This window comes from Amphiura filiformis, chromosome 14 (assembly GCF_039555335.1).
Source record: "Amphiura filiformis chromosome 14, Afil_fr2py, whole genome shotgun sequence".
Classification (NCBI taxonomy): Eukaryota; Metazoa; Echinodermata; class Ophiuroidea; order Amphilepidida; family Amphiuridae; genus Amphiura; species Amphiura filiformis.
In genome coordinates, this window is record NC_092641.1 from 16,230,099 (window position 1) to 16,241,314 (window position 11,216).

An 11,216-nucleotide genomic window follows, 5' to 3' on the forward strand; every position below is an offset into this window, starting at 1 on the left:
TTTGCATTTTTCTCAGAAACTAATAAAGCACTGGTAACAAAAGTTATGTATATTATAGGGGCAAGGAATCCGGTTACTACACTGGAATTTCAGTGACACATGACAAGTAGTTATTGATTTATTGATCAAATATTGGTTTTCCCTCATTTTTGACTGTACCTCCACGACTGTTGTCTGTGCTGAAATAAAATTTTCAGTGCAGTAGATGTTGTCCTTGCTCTTATAATATACATATCTTACTTGTCACCAATGAGCTATAATTTTTGAGAAAATGCAAAAATTGGCCAGGGTGTAGTACCACCTGAAGGCCACCAACATATATCGATTCTTATTTTCCTTATATATATTTGACAAATTATATTATTTCAAATTGAGAAAATGGATATATTGGTGTTTACATCTCAATTCTTCAACTGTAAAATGTTATTTTAATATACTTTAAGGTTATCCGATCGAATTCTAATCATTGTCCTACTAGAGAAACTCCAGCTAAATCAATGTTTTATTCCCTGAACAGACGCAAAACCATTTTCCATCTTTGAGCCTGTCGGAGGATATGTAGTTGATGAAGGAGACGGCATTATTGACATCTATATAATAAGGACATGTTTACGGACTGTTCAAACGCAGGAGTAGTTGGTGAGTTGAAAAATAATAAATAATAATATTCGCGCCCTCTTTTTCTCCTATTTTAGAAAATATATTTCGGTATGAAAAGAAATCTGAAATCGTTATAGTTAGGGAAAAAGTTCAATTTGGTGACCACTCTCTGGCTAGTAAGGTTTGACGATTGATTCGACTACTATGGACCATTTAGAAAACAAATCGCCACTATATATAATGTCCCTCGCGAAAATCCCGGCATTTTTCGCTAGAGGCCAAAATCCAAAATGGCCGCCGCCACCATTTTGAAAATTTAAGTTTTGAACCAGAGCACCCATAATCATGCACAAAGACACTTTTTCGGATATGTCGAGTACAAGGATTCCAATTCTGACATTAGTTTGACATTACGGCATCATTTTCACCCAGAAATCCAAGATGGTGGCCGGCACCATCTTGAAAAATTCGGTTTTGAACAAGAGGACCTAAAATCGTGTACAAAGACACTTTCTTGGATAAGTCGACCACAAGGATTTTAAATTTGACATTACTTTGACATTACGAACTCATATTTACCCAGAAATCCAAGATGGTGGCATGCCGGCGCCATCTTGAAAAAAAAGTTTTGAACCAGATTACCTAAAATCGTGTACAAAGACACTTTTTCCGGTAAGTCGACCCCAAGAAATCCGAATCTGACATTAATTTGACGTTATAACATAATTTTTGCCCAGAAATCCAAGATGGCCCCTATTTGGTAGAGCGTAAATGTGATTTTTGAATGAGAGCAGAAGCATAAGTGTGTCATTTCCGCCTTATCTGGGGTTCATGTCCCTTATATGGGGTTTAAACTGCCTTATCTTGGGTTTACATCCCACGGCCGTTCGCCGCCTTTGCGTGATGTCCACTTTTATCTAGAGCGCCCTCAGTTTTGACTTAAGGAGTCTTATTTTGGTTTAAGTGGTGTTGGGCGATACAAAGAGTTATAATTTAAAACTACCGATACCAATTAGCACACAAAAGTATAGCGGTACTGTAGACTCAAAATTCCCATACCGCCCAACCCTACATAGTTACCGAATGTAATCGGTCGCCGATAATGGCGACGAAATGTCCTTTCGAAGTTGAAAATAGCCCATTTTGATCACTAGAATAGACCCACAAAAACACTCCCAATTATATTTTATTAATTTTTCAAATTAACCAGAAGCTTTAGATAAAATGCTATCCAAGAGTTACCGTTCACACTCCTTAGATGCTTGATAATAGACAACTTATGTCCGTACACCATCACTAAATTCACTGCACAAAATGCAAATCATACCGTACGGTATAGCGTATTTTAGTCAGACTATTGGAACATAAAAACAGTTAATTATCATCCTCGCTTTATTTACAAAACAGATGCTAATGATAATAATTTGTGCGAGCATAACAATGTCACAGTCCATATACTTTGCAGAAATGATATGACATGTACTGATAATACACGCACTATAGCCACTCATGATACTGTACTACAGTACAGTACATGTACATGTAACCTCTACATAGAAACCCAAAAGTAAACACAGCCAAAAAAGAAAGTCTCCAGTAGTTCCATCACCATTTAATCAGATTCGGATGAGTTTATGGCAAAATAATTTATATAATAATTGTCCATACATTTCCTGCGAAGATTGATACCAAATTTGATATCAAAAGTTTAATCATCATCATGAGCAAAGGAGCCGTTTTTAGGAAATTCGTGCAATATTAAATATGACTATTTACGAATTGACCACGCAAAAATCAATGCATGGTATCAGCTTATTATGTGGCCTGAAGCATGCCCGCACAGGAATCATTGAACCCTTGCCTGCGCACAATTGAAAGAGCGGGGTATTTGATTTGCATTTTGACATGCATGGGCAAACCTTTAACCTGCCGGCCTATTCAGGCGACGTAATTCTTGGCACTCACGCTAGCTCTGCTACGTGATACAATTCCCTATGTCATTTTTAAAATTGCACGAATTTCCAAACAAATGTTTCTATGCTCACGATGATTAAACTTTTGATATCAAATTTGGTATCAATCTTCGAAGGAGAGTGTATAGAAAATTATTATATAAATTATTTTGCCATAAACTCATCAGAATCTGATTAAATGGGGATGGAACTACTGGAGACTTTCTTTTTTGGCTGTGTTTATAACACGTAGTGTGTGTGCGCCGACTGAAATCATTGTGAGTTGCGATTTTGTTGTCAAGCCCTTACGAAGCATTAATTTGGTTCGTGTGAGATACGTAACGATACGTTATGACTTTTCGCTTGTTTTACCAATCTCGATAAATTCTCCATTTTTTATATTTTGTCCTTCCGTAGTTCTTTACAATGCCGAAATAGTGTATCGGTATGTTCTGATATCATCGTCGCACTCTTCCGAAGAACCAATTTGGTCCGATTTACAAATGTAACGCTACGCGATGAGTTTAGCTTGTTTCAACCAGCTACGTAATTAAATGCTCCCTACGGGCCAAAATTTCCGATAAAATTCTACATTACATATAATATTATGTACCGGGTTCCGTAGTAATTTACTGGTTCCGTAGTAATTTACGGGTTCCGTAGTAATTTACGGGTTCCGTAGCAATTTACGGGTTCCGTAGCAATTTACGGGTTCCGTAGCAATTGACGGGTTCCGTAGCAATTGACGGGTTCCGTAGCAATTGACGGGTTCCGTAGCAATTGACGGGTTCCGTAGCAATATACGGGTTCCGTAGCAATTTACGGGTTCCGTAGCAATTTACGGGTTCCGTAGCAATTGACGGGTTCCGTAGCAATTGACGGGTTCCGTAGCAATTGACGGGTTCCGTAGCAATTGACGGGTTCCGTAGCAATTGACGGGTTCCGTAGCAATTGACGGGTTCCGTAGCAATTTACGGGTTCCGTAGCAATTTACGGGTTCCAGCAATTTACGGGTTCCGTAGCAATTTACGGGTTCCGTAGCAATTTACGGGTTCCGTAGCAATTTACGGGTTCCGTAGTAATTTACGGGTTCCGTCCGTAGTAATTTACCGGGTTCCGTAGTAATTTACCGGGTTCCGTAGTAATGCTAAAATAACATACCGGTATATTCCGATTTCAACATCAAGTTCTTACGAAAGATCAATATTGCTTTTGTCACATGCGTAAGTTACGTAACAATACGCACAGAGTTTTCGCTTGTTTTTACCAGCCACGTTACAACATTTTCTGCGGGGCCTAAAATCTCGATAAATTCTAGATTTCCATGTTGCCCGTAGTTCTTTGCGATGCTGAAATAGTGTATCGGTATGTTCCGATATCATCGTCGCACTCTTTCGAAGGACCAATTTGGTCCGTGTTACCAAATGTAACGCTACGCGATGAGTTTTAGATTGTTTCAACCAGCTACGTAACTAAATGCTCTACGGGCCAAAATTCCCGATAAAATTCTACATTGTCTAATGTCTTGTTCTGTACTGGGTTCCGTAGTACTTTACGATGCTGAAATAACATACCGGTATGTTCCGATTTCATCATTAAGCTCCTACGAAAGACCAATTATGTACGCAACAATACACGATAAGTTTTAGTCTATTTTAACCAGCTACGTAACTTATTTTTTTTTTTTTCTATTATCTTGAATAAATTGTACATTTTGCTGTGTTGTACTTCTTTACGATGTTAAATAGGCTAAAATAGCGTACCGTTATGTTCAGATTCACCGTCTCAGTTTATGTTTTGGTGAAAAAAGACCGATTTTTCCACCCGTCTACATTCGGGCCACTGACCGGGTCTTCAAGAATCGGACTTTCACTTTGGAATAGATTCAATTAAACTTACATTAATTGCTTTAGCTTAGAGACAAAACTATTGTTAAATTGAAGGTATTGGACACTTTAACTATTATATAACCATGATCTAATGGGATTTTAAGGAAGCTTAACTTTCAGTAAGCTTAAAAACTTAACTTTCAGTAAGCTTAAAGCGTAATATGTATTACGTGCCCATATCTTCAACGTACTCATCAGTAACGGTGGGCATTCGCTGTGTAGGCGTTTGACACGCCACAAACGTATATACGAGACTAATAGTTTACCCCCTCAGTTTTCGTTGTTTTCGATAAAAGTGGACGTTAAAAACGGCCGTGATCCCTTATCTAGGGATAAGGCGCCTTACATGTGGTTTAGACGGCCTTATCCTGGGTTTACGTTCCTTACCTATGGCTAAGATGCCTTAACCTTAGCATATCGCAGTCTAAACCCAGATAAGGCATCTAAACCTCAGACAATGCGCCGTAACCCCAGATAAGGGACGTAGACCGCCGATAAAGCAGTCCAAACCCCAAATAAGGCGCTTTAACCCTAAATGAGGAACATAAACCTAAGATAAAGCATCTAAACCCCACATAAGGTGCCTTAACTCTAGATAAGGGTCGTTAACCCCAGATAAGGGTCGCAAACCTCAGATGAGACATCTAAACCCAAGATAAGGCGCCTTAACCTCAGAGAAGAGACGTAAACTCAGATATGGCAGTCTAAACCCCCGATAAGGCGCCGTAACCCCAGATATAGGGACGTACACCTCAGATAAACCAGTCCCAACCCTAAATAAGTGCCTTAACCCTAAATAAGGAACATAAACCTAAGATAAGAGAAGTAAATCCCAGACGGCACCTTATCTGGGGTTTAGACTGCCATATCTGAGTTTACGTCTCTTATCTGGGGTTAAGGCGTTTATATGGGTTTATATGCTTTATCTGAGGTTTACGACCCTTATCTTGGGTTAACAACCCTTATCTTGAGTTAAGGCACCTTATGTGGGGTTTAGATGCCTTTTCTGGTGTTTATGTTCCTTATTTAGGGTTAAGGCGCCTTATTTGAGGTTTAGACTGCTTTATCTGGGATCTACGTCGCTTATCTTGGGTTACGGCGCATTGTCTGGGGTTTATATGCCTTATCTGGGTTTAGACTGCGATATATAAGGTTAAGGCATCTTAGCCACAGGTAAGGAACGTAAACCCAGGATAAGGCCGTCTAAACCACAGATAAGGCGCCTTATCCGTAGATGAGGGATGTAAACCCAAGATAAGGCAGTTTAAACCCCATATAAGAGACATGAACCCCAGATAAGGCGGAAATGACACACTTATGCTTCTGCTCTCATTCAAAAATCACATTTACGCTCTACCAAATGGGGGCCATCTTGGATTTCTGGGCAAAAATTATTTTGTAACGTCAAATTAATGTCAGATTCGGATTTCTTGAGGTCGACTTACCGGAAAAAGTGTCTTTGTACACGATTTTAGGTAATCTGGTTCAAAACGTTTTTTTTTTTAATTTGTCTCCTGCAGCCACCATCTTGGATTTCTGGGTAAATTTGAGTTCGTAATGTCAAAGTAATGTCAAATTTGAAATCCTTGTGGTCGACTTATCCAAAAAAGTGTCTTGGTACAGGATTTTAGGTCCTCTTGTTCAAAACTAAATTTTTCAAGATGGTGCCGGCCACCATCTTGGATTTCTGGGTGAAAATGATGCCGTAATGTCAAACTAATGTCAGAATCGGAATCCTTGTACTCGACATATCCGAAAAAGTGTCTTTGTGCATGGTTATAGGTGCTCTGGTTCAAAACTTAAATTTTCAAAATGGTGGCGGCGGCCATTTTGGATTTTGGCCTCTTGCGAAAAATGCCGGGATTTTCGCGAGGGACATGGTGGCTATTTTTTTCTAAATGGTCCATAGAAGTCGAATCAATCGTCAAACCTTACTAGCCAGAGAGTGGTCACCAAATTGAACTTTTTCGCCTAACTATTATCTTTATTTAAATGAAAAAATTTTAACCACCTCACAAATGTAGCCATTTTTCACTCTGTCCACGGAGGAGGTTTGGCTATTTCAGAGATTGAAAATAATACACGTACCATGCATGAATATCAAACATTCCTCAATGATAACCTTTTAAAATAACTTTATTTAGGGAATGGGCTTTATAGGTGTGATTATGGGATATGGATTTTGTTAAATCGCATTACTTCTTTTGCTATACTTGCAATTACTTATTTTTTCTTGGTTATTTATGCCTTTCTGTTTATTTATGTTTCTCAATTTCTTACTTTGTTGTTTCTTGCTTTCTTTTTATTGACATCATAAATCGTTATATTCTTTTGGGATAAAAGGTAGCCTAGAAAAGGGCTGTTTGATTTGTCTTTGGTTCTTCTGGAGTGTTTTTACTGTGTTGCTCTGCCCTCTACCTGGTTTGTCTCCTTAGCGAATACAGTTTTTAGCCCTGGTCCTCATTGCATCAATTACATTGCGTACCATCCTTGTGCGCCGGATACTTGCGAATGCAGCAGTAATACTTTTGCGACGATCTTGGAGGCTAGCTGGTGGTCCTCGCTCATAAACGTCGCTTTATATTTTGCCCCAAAAGTAGAAATCAAGCGGTGTGACTGTGAGGTCCGGTGATCTCGCAGGTCACTCCAAACCATGACCCATCCCAACCACTCTGTTTGCTATCCGTGGACAGAGTGAAAATGCTCGAAGAGAAGTAGCTGGATAACAAAATATAACTTCACAATAACCTTTAATTCCGCATCATCAAATATCAACAAAGTATCACAACATAGATTTCGGATTGAGTACGCTTGCCGTCTGTCTCCTTCAATAGCTGGCTATCGACTACAAAGGATCGTAGGCGAGCGTGATCGATGAGATAAAGACAGCGGTGCGATATATTTAAATAATTTATTAACTAAAAAATAGCGCCATAACAATATTATTTTTTATATATATAGAAGTGCATGTTTATAGGACATTATCTTGTGTAATAGCATTTTTGTTATGTGTTGCTGAATAAGTCGTCTAAATTGTTAACCATAACCACAGTACGTTGTTTTATTTAGATGGCCAATGCAGCAACAAGGAACAAAAATATTGTCATGCATCGTTTTAATAAACATGCACTACTAAAATTAATATCTATATAAATTTTACCTTTAATTCTAGTAAAAAACCGAACAAACCCCAAAAAGTGCTTTGTATTGCGACCAATTCATATATATCAAGTGACAAATTACATTGTCAACATGACGAACTAATTTTACTGCAATAAAATTCATTTGCTTGCAATTCTGCAAATGAAAATTGTTGAAATAAAAACTAGTTTTCTTACGTTACAAAATATTTTCAAAATTTTTCAAATAAGATATGAGTAAGAATTATGCGTGCATGCATCACAAATGTTTCGGTTAAGACAGTATGATTACTAATTTTATTTTGTGAATCGACAAAGTAATATTTTCAGTGTTAGTATGGGTAAAATTTTGTTATCAGCATGCTAAATAGTTCATGATTTTGCCGGAATGTTTAAGGAGGGGCACACCACAAACAGTATAACTCACCTTTTATGAAAGAAACCAAATTTCACAGTGAACTAGATACATTATAAAACTAGATATTGATGTGATCACAGATCACGTACCCAGCTATGTAATTTTAGCAAACCATTTTGCTGAGTTCTTCGGACTTGAAAGTAACTTCCATCATGTTCATGTATAAACAAGAGGGATATTTCGCTATAAAACGAATTAGGGCGAACCATTAGATTTCCAGGGGACATGTAAGTGTTTTGAATAAAAATATTCGCCCACTAGTGAGTGAGACCAAATCACGTCACTGATGAGTAAGAAATTATAACTTCCTCATCCCAACTACAAAACGCCGAGTGAGTGCAATATTATCGTATCGAGTGAGGGCAATATCATCGTATCAATCATTTTGGTCATTTTGCAGGATAACATTTTTTGTTTATTTTAACATGATAATTTAATAATAGTCAAAATACCTAAATGCTAGCGCACAAAGGATTATGTTTTATGTTGATTGCAAAAAGAGCATTTCCTGAAATAAATTAATTTTGAGATAACAATCCACTATTTTAAGAAAATTCTGTGAATCTACGAAAGTCCCTTCAATTTTAATTCACGAGAAACATAGTTTGGAATGCTATCTACATGTACTATATAGTCCATGAAACAAAGGTAACTTTCCTATTGTACAGGGTGTCCCAGAAAAATTATCGGGCGAATAAATTTGGACGTAAGTCGAGAAATAGACATCAGAATTCAAAAATCTAAACATCAACGTGTAGCTCATCTTATTCTGCATCTTATACGCTAATTTTCCTGGAATCGTTTGACTGATTGCGAAGAAATGAGCGATTACATAACGCATGCGTCAATTAAGGTCATTCCAAGTTTGAAAGAAAGATCATTCAACACAATGCGCACTAGTGGTTAACTGTCAATGGGCTTTATATTTCGTGAAATAATTTTTGGGTTTTTTAAACAATCTATGTCTTGCAAAACATTTAATCAGGTTTTGAAAATGAAAGCATATAAGATGATGCTCGGTACTTGTAAATATCTTTTTTCGTATAAATGTTGCACAAAGAATTATTGCATAACGAATTCCAGCTGGTTTGAAAAAATTCTCACACACATTAATGTTTTTGGAATATTTCCAAGAAATTATAATGCAAAGTTTAAATCTTTAAAACTTCATTCTGTTGCATGGCATCAAAATTCACATGCTAAGCTGTAAGCACTTGATCATTATCATTCTTGGCTCAAATATTCTTTGGAAAGTTAAAATGTAACATATTTGTTCAACATAATGAATAAAGTTGGAAAGCTTCCAATTTCAGAAATCAAAGTTTTCTCGGACAAATTGTTATTCATCTTCAGTGAAAGCATAAATGACATAACATCGTCGGATTATAAAATAGATATTGTGGACTAAATTTAATGAGATACACAAACTTTAGGAGCGGTGAGCGAATATTAAAAAGCACCTGTTGATCAAACTTGGAATGGACTATATTGATGCGCTGATTATGTAATCGTCACGTAATTTCTTCATCTTCACAATCAGTCAAGCGAAATTTGCTATGCGCTGCATTTTAATATTTTTGATTTTGATGTCTATTTCTCGACTTGCGTTCAATTTTATTCACTCGGTAATTTTTTCTTGGACACCCTGTATAATAAAGTTAATTTCAATATTTTATTTGAGATCAAGAAATATATAGCATATCAGCAATTACTTTTGTTGAGATTCAATCTCAATCCCAATCAAACAAATTCCAAAATATAATCAATATTAAATGACATTTACTATTTTTTTTGTTCAGTTTTGATCACAGCAGATTATACAGCGACATCCGGTATTGACTATATTTATTTACAAGACGAACCTGCATTTTATGCCTTCTGCGACTGCAACTACTGCTACAGTTAGCCTGGTTATCATTGACGACGCCGATGTAGATCCGGGCGAGAGTCTGGTGGTGTATATTGCGATTCAAGTAAATGGAGAAATCTATCATGGCTCGTTTACATACATCACCATAACAGACAATGATTGAAGCATCTTTTGGCGCGGACAAAATAAGCTAAAAAGACACAACCATAAGCAAAATAAAAAGAAGCAAAGGTTACACAAGAGGTTCTCTTTAGCTAAGATCATTAATATTTTAAAGGGGCATAGATGTAGCGATTAAGATTTAAACTATATTAAACTTTTTTAACTGTTTCTACGACTGTGATGGGTAATATGAAATAAAAAACAACAAAAAGAGAATAGTTGAATGAATTCCTTTGATAATTGTTAAATACTCGGTTTCCTTCACAAAACGAAACATCAAATGATATAGAGCGCTACGATATAATAATAATAATAATAATAATAATAATAATAATAATAATAATAATAATAATAATAATAATAATAATAATAATAATAATAATAATAATGTACACTTGATAAAGCGCCGGTATCCGTCTAGAGACGCTCATGGCGCTTTACAAAAACAACCAATGTACAATAATACAAACATAATAATTATGTTAAATTAAAGCAAAAACCAGTTCATTCGTGTTGTATAGTATACAAATATTGACTAGGAGGGGCATGGTTAAGATCATAGGCCCAAGGTGATCTCAAAACCATGCTATGACCCGAGGCGCAGAATGGTTTTGAGATCACCACGGGCCTATAATCTTAACCATGTCCCGAATAAAGCAGTCAATATTTGTTTTATATACCGAATGGATATGTGGATGTTGCGAGTTTGATCTGGACGCACGTGACCGGTCCGTAGTTCATTTCCATGGACCGGTGCATATTTCATTTTGAGGGCATAGTTAATTCAATGACTGCACATTCAACCAATCAGATGAGAGGAATCTATATATAAGGTATACAATTCATGATATGCATTGAGTCAATCAAAGGTATCTTGGCCAGTGGCGTACCGTGTAATACGCCCATGTTGGAACAAATGTGTTTTCAAGTTTGTTTTGAAACTACACAAGTTTTTGGCAGATCGAACTGAAAATGGAAGATTGTTCCAAATTTTAGCAGCTGAAAAATGAAATGATCTGGCTGCCCCACTGGTTTCTAGCAACTGTTTTGTAGCAGAACGGAGGTTACGAGTCGGTGTCTATAGTTCTACAATGCAGTTAAATAAGCTGGAGCTGATATATACAAGATCTTGTAGACAAACAAGGCTACTTAAATGTAATTCTTTGTTAACCTGGTAGCCAATGC